The 13,671-nt window shown below is 41.2% G+C and overlaps 1 protein-coding gene across 35 annotated transcripts in view; it reads left to right on the top strand.

The window, feature by feature from the left end:
- The window catches only part of MICAL3 (microtubule associated monooxygenase, calponin and LIM domain containing 3), a 190,388-nt gene that overhangs the window by 18,943 nt on the left and 157,774 nt on the right, over positions 1-13,671 (top strand). The window contains exon 1 of one of the 35 annotated variants that reach the window (XM_035126941.3): positions 13,542-13,630. The exons of the other annotated variants lie outside the window; for them this stretch is intronic. The gene's annotated coding sequence lies outside the window, so the exon portion shown is untranslated. Of the gene's footprint in view, positions 1-13,541; positions 13,631-13,671 lie in introns of those variants that run through there. 35 annotated transcript variants of the gene reach the window in all.

Below are 13,671 nucleotides of genomic sequence, written 5' to 3'. Positions count from 1 at the left end.
TAGCTCTCTCCTTACAGTAACAATCTTTGTTACTCATTTTTTTGGCTATTGAATTTCATCACCCACACATTTTAAATGTGTTAAAAGATATTTATAGTGAAGTCACTCAACAATATAGTAGAAAAGTTGTTGCAGTGGAATGAAGGCTGTGGCTTTCCGAACAGACACAAGGAACCAGTAGCATCCAGAAGGTCAGTTTTGATGGTTTTGCCTTTAAATCTCTGGAAGGGAAAAAGTGTAATTCATCTCACCCACCTGCCCGTTGAATGGGAGGGAAGGAAATAAAGTAAGAAGGTGGGAGACAGGGATTTTAGTTGTTGAGGTTGAGCTGGCTTGTGAATGACCTTCACAGTTTGGATAAACATTGTTGTGTGATATTGAAAAACTTTTACTAGTTTGTTCAAGCAAAATAAAAAAATTCCTTCAGTAGCACCTTAAAGACCAACTAAGTTTTTATTTTGGTATGAGCTTTCGTGTGCATGCACACTTCTTCAGATACCTTCGTCAGGTATCTGACGAAGTGTGCATGCACACGAAAGCTCATACCAAAATAAAAACTTAGTCGGGTATCTGACAAAGTGTGCATGCACACGAAAGCTCATACCAAAATAAAAACTTAGTTGGTCTTTAAGGTGCTACTGAAGGATTTTTTTTATTTTGCTTCGACTCAGACCAACACGGCTACCTACCTGTAACTAGTTTGTTCAATTTGAGTTTCACAATAGAAACACTTCATTTTTTATTTTCATTTGAGGTGGTTTATTTTACAGTATTCATTTTATTATTAATCTTTCAATCTAAGCTTCCTTATCATTTGATAGGGTTGAAGGATACCAGTCTTTAAAATCACAAATGCTAATTTTTCTTGTGCATAGGAGGAGCAGAATTTCTGTACTTCAAAAGTTCTCCACACCTGTAGTATGAATAAAGTACCGTAGATGTGTTTACATTTGAGATACTTCATCCTGGATACAAAATTTATGGTTTGGCAGCATTTAGCATTTGTAGGGGGTGTTGAGGTGACAGGGGGTGGAACTTTGGGTTTGGAAGTTTTTAAGGTGGTGCTGTGTGAGGGCAGGAACTGTATGCAGAATGACAGTTTTACAAACCATTAGTAGCATAATTCATATTCCTCTGCCCTCCCCCCCTCAATTGCTGATCATTGAGCAGAACCTTTCTGTAATCATTTGGATTCTCCCCCCCCCATATGAATTATGAGGTTCAACAACCTGTGTGGCTTTTTAAATCCAATATTCCTGGAGCAGAAGTAAAAGCAGGGAAACAGGGAAAACAAGTCCCACCAAATAGATCTTTTAAACATTTAAATAATCTTCATTTATCTGTAAAGCATGTCTTCAAGAAAGAGTAAGCTGAGTTGTTCTAAATATCATTTTAGATGCAAATGCATTTTTAATTGCCCTTTAATTCCTAATTGAAATTGAATTGGATAGTTTTTAATTGCTCAGTTCAACACATAGACTGGACTAGTCAGACAGCATAAGCTAAGTGATTGCTTCAATGTCAATGTAAACTCCAGGTTGGAATTTTGTATTGCAAGTTCATGCTTCAGGTAGCTTGAGTATGATTTCACTGCAAACAGTGAATATTGCTTGTTTGAGTGTACAAAGAAGCATGTTAGGCCTTTTAATTCTCCATCATTCGCTGAACCTAACACTGAGTGATCTGTCTTGTTTGATATTTGTTTTATATACAGGCCCTTTTCAATATATATACTGGTATATTTACGTTTGTTGTGCTTGTGGTCTTTGAAATAAAAATAATGGTTTGTTTGTTCCATTCTGAGTAATTGCAATGCTACTTTGTTTTACAGTGGTTATGTGGCAGGGAGAGAACATGTGTGAATTCATTTGTGTTAATAGCAGCCAGGTTAATGGAGGATGTTATATAATTGTGTTCCTGGCTTTAGACAAGCCAATTCAGGTTTGGCTGTGGTGGGAAGAAGGCTGGGATTAATGGAACCCTGCTTGGAAGCATGTATATCTCCTTAAAATATGCGTTTGAATGGGAGAGCCATTTGGGGGAGGTATTATGAATTAAGTTCCCCCACAGCATTTCTATTCTTGAATGCTCCACCAGAAGCAGTTGTTGTTGTTTTTTAAAAAAGCCAGTTGTACGAAACACATTGCTTGCACCTGAGAAAGAAACAAGACTGAGTGAGTTGCCATGCCTGCTATGTGCTTCTGGGGGGAAATTAATCATACCCCATGCACAATGTATGGTAAATGGGTGAGATGGGCTGATCATGCAGATCAATCGAGTACTATTATCGCAGAACCAGGATTGGTTCCAATGTGTATGCTTGGTGGCAAAGTCAAGATTTGCTGTTATGCAATATGTACGAACATGAGTCTGACCAAACTGCGGGAGGCAGTGGAAGACAGGAGTGCCTGGCGTGCTCTGGTCCATGGGGTCACAAAGAGTCGGACACGACTAAACGACTAAACAACAACAACAACAACAATATGTGCCATGGTCTTCAATGTTAGTCTCTTTGCTTAAAACAAAAACTCAATACTGACTTCATAGGGTAAAGAGTCCGGACTTCTAGTATGCAATTCCCACTTAGCCTCTCTTGATTCTTTGGCTTGCTCTCAGTTTCATCTGTTTTCCTTTTATGGTGACAGGACTGCCACATTTTATCTCCTCACTTGTCTCCTTGCCCTCTTAGCACATCACAAAGGCTTTCTTATCACTTCAGTAGATGCAGACTGCTTTGAATGTTGAGTGTGCTGGTTTTGCAGCACGTCTGTGTACTGATACCGTAATATGGGGCTGTAGGTGCTGCCTGATCATCTGGGGTACTCTAGCAGTAACCACCAAGCTTTCCAGATCTGGGTTCCACTCTTAGTCCAGATACGCATTTGGAGATCCACTTCTTCGTCATTTATCTTGTATGGTACCGGTAGTGCTACTCTTGCAACCCAACCTAGGTTCCAGCCCACCAGTTGAAGGTTGGTGCTGTAGGTAACACACACAATGAACGAAGAGCATGAACAAAGCAGCTCAGCTTGGCTGAGGAATAAGACAGTTGTTGCTCTTGCTCCTTCGTTGGCAAAAATGGGTATCTGAGCATCATCAGTTGTAGTTTGTTGGAAACTAATGGATAGCAATAAAGGAGCTTTGGTGTCTATTGACAGGAGCGGGTGCCAGGAGCAGGTTATCAATAACTTCCATGGCTTCGATGAAGTTAATTTTTTTATAAGAAACAAGACAGCTCAGGAAGCCAGGCCTAGAGGGTACAGCCTTTGCACAGCTCCCGAAGTCTCCCTCTGTTCCTTTCCAGGCAATCTGAGGCTCCTTTGTCTTGCCTGTCTTTGCTCTGCCTGTTTCATGCCTCTCCTTGTTCTGGGAGTCATGACCACTCAGTGTTGTCCCCCCCACTAATTCCCGGGCTTCTGAGTCTTCTTCCCTTGGGGGTTCCCCAGCTGTTGCCTCATACTGGTCCTCTGTATCCAGCCAGTCCATGACATCTATACATCAGATCAAGTTTTATTCTGCAGTAAAGTGAATTTGATGGGTTCGTCTGTTCTTTCTGCTCTTTCAGGACAGAGCTGTCTACCTTCATCGGGCTTTAAATGATTTTTTTCCCATTGTTTGCAAAAACGCTCCTGGAAACAAGCAAACAAAATTCCTTTTGTGGCATTTCCTTGTTTTTCACAAACTGACCATCCTTAAGTCACCTGATAGCACAGCATTGCCAGGACCAGATAAAGAGTGTGTATTCTTCTATGGATTTGTTTTTACTAGTATCCATGTTGTGTGTGTGCTTTTTTTTTTTAATGCAACCTTCTGTGCAGGCCTTTGTTACTGAATGAGAATGGTGTCTTTTTATATATTAAAACACCTGACCTCTGGCTTTCTAAAACATATATTTCAGTAGTTATTGTGAAATAAATAGTTGCATGACATCTTGAAGAAGTTCCATTAGGAGCTCAGTTTTTTAGAATATGATTTCCTTATTTTTTTTAAAGTGCCGTTGTTGCTTACCTTTTGACTTTCCTTTGCTTTCTGAATTCTGAAAGCATATGAAGTACTGTACCATGATAACAAAAGCAGTGTTGGGATTGCGACCCTGCAATGTTGATTGAGCCCAAGAGTAATGTGCTACAGGAGCAAAATTTGCAGTGTAAAACTGGTATTCAGATTACAATAACAAATGCTGGAAATGATTATAAACGGTGGTTTTTCACTTATGTATTGTAAGACATTTTCCAAGGCTCTTATGCATTGCCGTAAGAGCAATTTGGGGCAACCATTGTTCTCATTTTGCAGACATGGAAGAGTTACTTGTTCAAAACCACCCGCTGAGTTAATAGCTGAGGTTGCGATTTGAACCCAAGCCTCTGTCCACAAGATAACCTTGGCTGGATTTACACCCAGACACATTCATATAAACTAGTCTGGAGTAATATGAGCCTTAGCCACAGCCATCTGTGGGGAAGTGGTTGCCGATATTTGCCTAGTAAAAGGTCTGTGGTTTGTTCTTCCTCTATACCCCACTCCCTGCCAATAATAGTTCCAGTTCTTCATCTGACCCTTGGTGTGTTTTGCAATTTAAGTTACATTTATGAAATTAAAGTAAATTGTCTGCAGTTAGAATAGATAAACCCAGCAAACTGGTCGATATGTGAGCTGCATGCAGTTGGTATTCTTCACTGTACAGCATGCCCCCCCCCCGCCCGGTGGATCTAGGTACTTCTTGTATGGTAGCCTGTAGAGGGAGGTATAGGCAGTCCTTTTTTCTGGGGGTACACAGGGGTACACATACCCCTAAACATTTTGTAAATCTGTTTGGCCTCATTGAGGGGCAGTATTTCAATATGAGTAGGAAAATGAGAGTACCCCAAAACTTTTTTTAAAGAAAAAAAAGCACTGGCTATAGGCAGTCCCATAATTATGCCGATCACTTGCTTATTGCTCTGTCTTGAGTGTTAAAAGCACTTCATATGTCACTCTGTAGGTAATCCTTGCAACAACTCTGTAAAGTTAGTAGTATCCTCATATTTTGAGGATCTGAGGCTTAGGGAATAGTTGTTTGTCTAAGGCCACTTTGTGAGTCAAGGCAAGATTTGAACTGTGGACATCCTGATTTCAGAAACCAGCTCAAGAGTGTCTTGTTTGAAATCACAAAACAGTGATGTGCATTAAGCTTTTGGGGACTCTTTAAATCATGTCCTATTGTCTAGTATGTCTGTTGCGAGTTTACAGGGTTCCTGGTTTGTCACAGCTGAACTGCAATTTAGAATTAATCATTTAAACTAAGTGCCAGTGTGGGTGCGTGGAAGAACCTGTTTTCAGGGACATTATGCAAGTTCCATGCTTTCTGCCTTTGTTTCCCTTAAAAAAATGGCACTATAATGACCTACCTTTATAGGAGTCATGTAGAGATGATGAAGTCAAATGATAAATGATTAACACACTTCTGTTTACCTGTGATATCAGGGGCTTTGGCTTTTTACAGTCTGCTGCTGTCGAGGTGGGTTGTAACAAAAGTGGCTGAAATGTAGCTTCTCAAAATGACAGTTTCATTGTGTTCTGTCTGGGTAATTGGTTCTAAAACACTGTTCCCAAGCAATGAATGTTAAATATTTAGGGATTTAAATACTTTGAAATAAAGGTTAAATATTTAGGGATTTAAATACTTTGAAAGGAAACTGGAGTCTCTTCGAAAAGCAGCTTTGACTATAGTCAGAGTAATGGGCTTCTAAAAGTTAAAAGGCTTTTTCTCCCCTCTAGTTTTTAAACTAATTATAGAATTCATTCACTAGTAGTTCAAGTGTTTAGCATTAAATATTACGTGAAAGTCTGGCAGGCTATACTTTATTAAGGGAGTTTGTCAAAATGATTTGTCAGTTTCTTTTTCTCCCTTTCTCTCTTTTTGTAATTTTTTTTAAAAAACGAACTAAATCAATTTGCAATGGTAAGTTTTGTGGGCGGTACCTAATGAGATATCAGCCTAGGTGGGAACTGAGCAGGATGTCTAGGGGCTCCCACAAAAACATTTAAAAGGCCATATAATGTTAAATCAGCCAAAGGCTTGGTTATACATAGAGAAATGTTTTTGCCTTTCACCTAAAGATATGATAATGTATGTGTAATATTACCTTGTTCATTATTGGGGCATTCAGAAGACCTCCTTCCCTAGATGTCTCTCTGCTTGGAGATTAAGAGTTGGCTCAGACTTGGGAGAGGGCCACTTTGGTGCTAACATCCAAATCTTAGAACTTTTTCTGAAACATCTTTACCTGGTACCTTTTTTGCTCTTGTTTTTTAGGTGCACAGCGAAGACCATCTAGTCCTTTCACATTTTTTGTAGTATGGAGTTCCTTTTAATTGCCTTCATGCTCTCTTTATTTGGGCTTTTAATTCCTGCCTCTGGTGTTTTGTCATGTTGATTTTAATTAAATTTTAGTATGTAACCTTGTAAATCACCTTGAAGTTATCGGGCTAAAGGTGTGATGGAAATGCCATAAGTTAACAGAACTCTGTTTTTATCCCTATCTATTTTAAACAGTAGGCTAATCTCCCTCTGGTAGTCTGATAACGGGATATAAACCTATGCTGTTATGCTCAAGTGTACAGTACATCGTTGCCTTTCCTGCTTGCATTCTGTCCTAGGATGCAGTGGCTGATAGCTTCTCTTCTGAACTGAAGGTGCGACTTGATTCATACTTTAAACACTGCAACTTAAAAATAACACAGTCACCCCAGTTTTTCACAATAGAATGCATCCCTCCAGCACCATAAGGCAAGTAACCCCAGCTGTTAATATTTAGTGAAGAATCTGTTGAGTGTTCTATCAGACAAATGTTGGAAATTGGAGAACTGAAGCACATTAAATACATTGGAACACTTGAGCTAGTTTATTAAAAGGATTAACCAGCACTTGCAAACCTTAAGAACTAGAATAAAGCAAACTGTATGGATATATTATTACTTAAATCATTTATTCCTTTTGGATGTGTGCAGAACAGTTGCCTCTTCAGGGTGAGTAGTTTGCTATCCTGGTATCTGTAGGTTTGTTTCTGAAATCAATGCTAGAATTGGACATCTTCTGGTGTAGTGTACTTTCTGTCGACATAGAATAAAGTTGTAGGATGCTTAATCTAGTACCTCATTCATCAGAAGGTGGTGGGTTATCCTTCTTTGGAGGTTTATAAACCGAGGTTTGATGGCCAGCGTTCAAGGGTTCTTTAGCTATGATTCCTGCATTGAAGGGGGTTGGGCTAGATGACCCTTGAGCATCCCTTCCAGCTCTGTCATTTTATGATTCTATACAGCTTTGCAGAAGAAGAGTGGTTTTCCCCAATCTCCCCCTGCCACCATCAAATAAACTGAACAGCAGAAGAAAAAAACTTGGATAAATACTAGCTGGAAGCTTTTGATCCCCCTCCTTCGCCACTGTTAGTGTGAGAGCGCTAGTTTCAGTACAGGACATAGAAATGAGACATCTCAAGACTTTAACTTGGTTGCTGAGGTGTTATGGCTTATTCATAAAACATTCCAACTGCTGAACAACTCTTCCACCACCAAATATGTTGGGGCACTCGGGCTAGAGACCAAAGGAAGTAGGCAGCACTAGTTGGATGTAACAGTAAACTATGGTTTAGTGTTATATGCACAAGCCTTGAACTTGTGCATCCTTCCCTCTCCTCTAGTATGACAATGAGGAGGAGGTTTGATGCTTGTGCTTCTGTTTGTTTGTTTTTTGGAAATGCAGTTCTTAATTTGCTCCAGGGGGTGAGAGCGTAATGACCAAACAGGACTCCTCATTTTCATTTTTAATTCACCATGGTTTCTTATTTTGTCTGAACCTAGACACATCGTTAAGGCACCGTTAAGGGACCCAGGTGGCGCTGTGGTTAAACCACTGAGCCTAGGGCTTGCTGATCAGAAGGTCAGCGCTTCGAATCCCAGTGACGGGGTGAGCTCCCGTTGCTTGGTCCCAGCTCCTGCCAACCTAGCAGTTCGAAAGCACGTCAAAATGCAAGTAGATAAATAGGAACCGCTACAGCGGGAAGGTAAACGGCGTTTCCATGTGCTGCTCTGGTTTGCCAGAAGCGGCTTTGTCATGCTGGCCACATGACCTGGAAGCTGTACGTCGGCTCCCTCGGCCAATAATGCGAGATGAGCGCGCAACCCCAGAGTCGGTCACGACTGGACCTAATGGTCAGGGGTCCCTTTACCTTACCTTTAGACACATCATGGCTAATCTTAACTATAGCTTGGGGCAAGGGTGGGGAACCTCTGGTCCTCCAGGTGTTTGATTCCAGCTCCCATCATGGGCAATGGTCAGTGTTGATTCTAGCCCAGCCATGTCCAAGAGGACACAGGTTCTTCACTCCCAGCTTAGAAATATCTTTACTTTTTTTAGCCTTTGTTGCTGTCAGCTAGAACCAGATTGAGGCTCGGAAACATATTTTTAAGTATGAATGACAGCACAGTGTTTGGGGGTTCCATAAATGGTTACCAACTGTAGGCTTGGAAGCCATGATCAATACTTAGCGTATAATCACAGCTACTGGTATTTCAACTCTGTTATTTAGTACCTCTGTGGTGGGAAAGAGCCATAGCTCAGTGGTCGACCATGTGGCTTGCAATGAAAAATGTCCCAGGGTCACTCCCTGGTAGCTTCACTCTGAAGATCCACTGCCAGGGATCCACTTAGATGCAAACTGTTTTTGTGCACTGATCCTATCTCAGTCTCTTTCAACTTTCAGAGAGTTGCACTCATAAGGAACCTGTCTACTTAAACTGTAGGCCAGAAGTAGCAGAACAGCATTTCAGAACTTCACAGTAAAAGAGGTGTCCAGAAAATGCTTTAGCTTCTCTTTGCCTTAAAACAATATTTTCAAATGAATGCCAGTATAATTACTCGTAACAAAATATTGTAAAAGTGCTTCTGTGCTGAATCACGAGTATACAATCCCAGCTCTCTTCCTCCATGTAGGTGGATCAGTTGCATATGTAGTTTAAGCAATAGAAGCTGGAGCAAGAGATTTAGTTCTCTACATAAGGATGAATATGTTAAGCAGGTCTAATCTGCCCTGCATCTTTCCTGTGTGGAAGGAATGGCTTAATTTAGTGTGCTGGCTTTAAAAGGAGATAGTCAGATCAAAGAAAATGCTTCTGTTGGGAAATATTGCACCGGCATGATTTTCGGAAGTATCCAGCCAACTTCAAGTGTCTCCCAGTTTAATATAATCCTGGGTACTGTTTATTCTCTGTACAAGTTGGTTTTTCTTTCCCTTGCTGAAAAAAAAATGCTTTGGTGCTTTACATAGAGGCAGGTGGGGGTTCACTTATAAGTAAACTTGTATAGGTCTCGTAGGTTCTGTTAAAAAGACCGAAAGATGGAATTGCTAGGAATGTAGATGCTACATGGATCAAAGGGGTCCTTTTGAAGTTTCTGCATGCATCTGAGATGAAAGAGATTTTGATTGTGCTGCTGCTTTTTTCTGTCCTCTATAGAGCTGCTGCAATTTCCTTTTAGTTTATGAAAATGTTAAATGATTTGCCGAAGGATATTTGTAGTAGCTGTTGGAAATGGGGCACACAGTTGTAGCTTTCTTTTTTACTTGCATAAACCAAAATTGCCATCTTTGTTCACATCATAAACATACAGTTAATGGCTGCCATTTTTTTGGCACATAGCACAATTAAGATGCTGAGACAGAATTTAGTTTGCCAGTACAGTATGTCACAGCACTGTTAAAAAAAAAACAGCAATAAAGTTGTGTCATTCCTGATTGTGTTTGGAAGCTGCAGAAAGAAGCATGTTCAGGATTTGGAATGGTTTGTAGGTTGAGCAGTTTGTAGGCTGAAATTTGTAGGTGTAGCAGGGCCAGTCCACTTTTGAGACAAAGCACCTGGCTCCAAAGGTGTTTTCATTCCTAGCACCTGTTCTTTGGGCTAAATGAAATTTTGCAGAGAAGCACTGCTTTAATTAATTCAGAAAAGTTGCTGTGGCTCAGCCAGGCTGGAAATGATGATGCCCATTTGTCCTGGTTGTCTTGCTTCTTCAGCCTGTATTTGTGAGATCAGGCTGAAACTGCTTTGTGAGTAGGGAAGGCATTCTGCATGTGCTCAGAGGCACATATCCCAGGTCTTGTATTTTGTGTTTAAAGCTAATTATGGTACCAGGCTCTGGCACAAACGAAGCCCTGGGAGATTAAAGCACTGGTGGGAATGTGAAGAATGACTTTCCCTTTTGTGCTGGTCAACCCTGGGGTTAGCAGGAAGGGCTGAAATGGCAGACGAATAGATTTCTGTGCAATTTTCTCTGATATTTCTCTCTCTCTACTTATAGTGGCCTTCTGTGCCCCAGCAATCTCCCTCCACATGGGCTATTGTCCTGCTTTTGTAAAAAGCTGTTTTCCCATTCAGATTTCTTTCCCATTGACTCCTTTTTATATAGGTAAAGCTGGAAGACACTGACTGGTTAAAGGGTTCATAGTGAACAACAATTTGAATTCAAATTGTCTTGATCTGTTCCAAGAACTTTAGCCCATTGATGGAAAAGCTTTGGGGACAATGTGCCAGAAATCCAAAATGCTATAGTTGGACTGTAGCACAGCTGTGCAGACTTCCATTTATTTTTTCAGCCTCTTGTGCCTTGGGGTGGCTTTGCTTCTATATTACAGATTGGTGGAGCAGAAAGGTGTATCCTTTCATAGCTAGACCCATAGGGCCTACATGTTCCTGCCTAAGGTTGACACAAAATCAAGGTGCCTTGCGGTGCCCTGCAGGTTGGCCACCCATGCTTTAGCCGCTGTCGTCCTCTGGGTGCATGCCTAATGCTGCCATCTTTTCCCCTCCTCATTCTATTCCAGGATCTGAAAATTACAAACCTGCAAATTAATAGGCTATGCTTATAAGCACACCCTAATGGGGATAAAATTCAGACGAGTACACTGTCTAGTGTATTGTTTAATTTTCTTTTGCTTTGCAATCTTTGGAACATTTTGGGTGTCAGAGGTTATATGCCAGTGTAAGAAAACAATTTTTTTAAAAAAAAATTCAGACTGTTTCAACATACAGGCAACAGGGCTTAATAAAAACAAATAAAACACAACCACTGTGTTAATTTGAACTGTGCCCTATCAGTTTGGATATTCTCTTTTTTTGTGTACTCTTTTAAAAGTAACTCTGGAAACCTTTCTTGCTTGTTCCTGTTTAGCTAGCTAGCTAGTTCACGAGTCGTGGGGATCTGAACAACTGGAACCTTTTGAATGGTAGCATAGCGTACTCCTTTAAAGACTGTTGTTGGGCAAAGTGTGGTGGTTATCTAGCTTGCTAATGCTGAAAAAGAGCAGCAGCTTGGCGTACGCCCCAAACATCTGCTGCTTTGCATCTCACTCATTATTTGGTGTGTGTGTGTTGGGCAGTCGCCATTTTTGGAGGAGACACAAAGCTTGTCTCTGTGCCAGAAAGATAACTCCAGGGCTGGGTGTTTTATGAGGAGTGTTTGCTTCTGTTTCTGGATGCCGCTGCCCTGTTTGGAGCTGGTTGTTGTTGCAGGACTGATAATGCATACAAGGAGCTCATTCTTTGTGCAAAAGATGCCTGCTGCCTGACTAGGCACTGATGGCTTTGCAAAGATGGTGTCCTCCCTTTATCTCTCTCGTCATTGCAAGTGGTCTTCCATTGCCAGATCTGATGAGGCATTGCTGGCCTCAAGCACTTTGGGTCCTCCAGAGCAGTTATTCAAATCCAATGCATGTGATTTCAGACACTTTTTGTTTTCTTTTTCCTTCAAATGCCGCCACATCCAGCTCCTAACTTCTTAAAAAGGAGATGGTGTTGGCGTCTTGTCTGGAGACATCGCTTTCTGATCTGGAAGTCCCTTTGCCCAATCCCTGACAATACATCATTTCTTTCTGGTAAGGGAAATCCACTCTGTTCCTGGTAAAGTCAGTTTCATCTGTTCAAATAGTGCAAGGTTCGTTTGTTTGCTGTAGTCATATTCTGCCTTGCCACCAACAGGCTCAAAGTGGCTTATAGTTTGAATGCTGTTAAAGTTAAGCGATGCAGTACGAAAGAAAAAAGAGAGAATAATAAAATGGCCACTGGGATCGATGAGTGGGGATTCAGGCTCTTCAGACTATTTGTTTGATTCTACTGCTGTCAGGAACATGGACCAGTTTGCATTGGTTAACATTAAGCACAGTTTGTTGGTTTGGCCAAAATGACAAACTGGTAAACTAAAGCAGAGGTGGAAGTTTCCAAAATTCTCCTCATGACCATGCTGGAGGAAGAAGTGGCCAAGCTTGTGGCTTTGTTATGGCTTGCTCCAGCTCGTTCACATCATGCTAAACCATGGTTTAGCACAGAGACAGAGGACGAGATGGTTGGATAGTGTTCTCGAAGCTACCAACATGAGTTTGACCAAACTGCGGGAGGCAGTGCAAGACAGGAGTGCCTGGCGTGCTATGGTCCATGGGGTGACGAAGAGTCGGACACGACTAAACGACTAAACAACAACAACAACAAACCATGGTTAGTGCAGGGATTGGGACCTTGTGCCCTCCAGCTGTCCTCAGCCCCAGGATTGATCGGAGTTGAGCCACAGGCTTCCTGTCTCCAGTTCAGAATGATGTCCAAAGGTGGCCGTGTGAATCTTCAGTCCTATGAGCTAGTAACATGAAATGTAGGATGGTAAATTCTGTTGTGAAATTCCATGCTTGCATGGCACGATTACTGATAATACAGTCTTGGCTTCAAGCCCATTGTCTTTAGATGGCTGGATCTGTTTAAATAACAGACAGTTCTAGGTTTTTGTTCTCCCGTAGGCCTTGTAGCAATTCTACAGATAAAATTTGAGATGCATTGCAGTAAGAGTTCACTCCGTCTTGCACTTTGCTCAAACTGGCTACAGTGCAGATCTGATGAATAAATCTGCAAATGGAGCACCAGCATCCAGTTGTTCATACTGTACAGTGAAACCACCTCCTCTGCCAAGGATTATCGTGGTGCCAGCTTTTCAGAGAGATTATTAGTTTACAGAAGAGAAAACCAAACTTACCTGCTTTCGGTAATAAGGCAGCATTACAAGATAGTATGGAAAGAATTCCAGAGAGAAATTGGAAAGTTTGGGTGTTTTTTCTTTCTGTTCAAGCACTTAATTGGCGGTCTGGGTTGGGATGCTGTGTCTCTCTGCAACTTCCCTGACTGTTCATCCCTGCGTACGGCATTTCCTCTCTGTTGTTGAGACCATATCCTGTGAGTTGCTGCCAACGTTCTTGACAGTTGCATCCTCTTCACTGATTCAGGAGACAAAAGAATAAAGCTGCTCAGAGAGGGAGATGTAGGGAGCAGAAGAAGAGTGTTTGCTAAACCAGAAATCTTGCTGTTAGCAGCACATTTATAGCCCCCAAATGGAAATCTTTAGGGGAACTGGATGTGGCTTTATAGTATCAAACTGCTTGAAGAATAGCAGTTGCAGGGAAAATTGAACAAATGAGAGTTATAAGGGGCAGAGGCAAACTGGAGGTTTTGCCTGCCACTCTGGCATTATTTTACCGTAATTCATTTACAAATTGAGCTGGCATACTTTATCCTCCATCATCTGCAGCTTTCAAGATACGGATCTCAAAACAAGTGTTTATCAGTGAGTTCTTTTCTTTTTTCAGAATTATGCTTGTTAAAGTC

The sequence above is a fragment of the Zootoca vivipara genome, chromosome 9 (assembly GCF_965207765.1).
Source record: "Zootoca vivipara chromosome 9, rZooViv2.hap1.1, whole genome shotgun sequence".
Lineage (NCBI taxonomy): Eukaryota > Metazoa > Chordata > Lepidosauria > Squamata > Lacertidae > Zootoca > Zootoca vivipara.
This window is presented reverse-complemented; position numbering and strand designations above follow the sequence as displayed.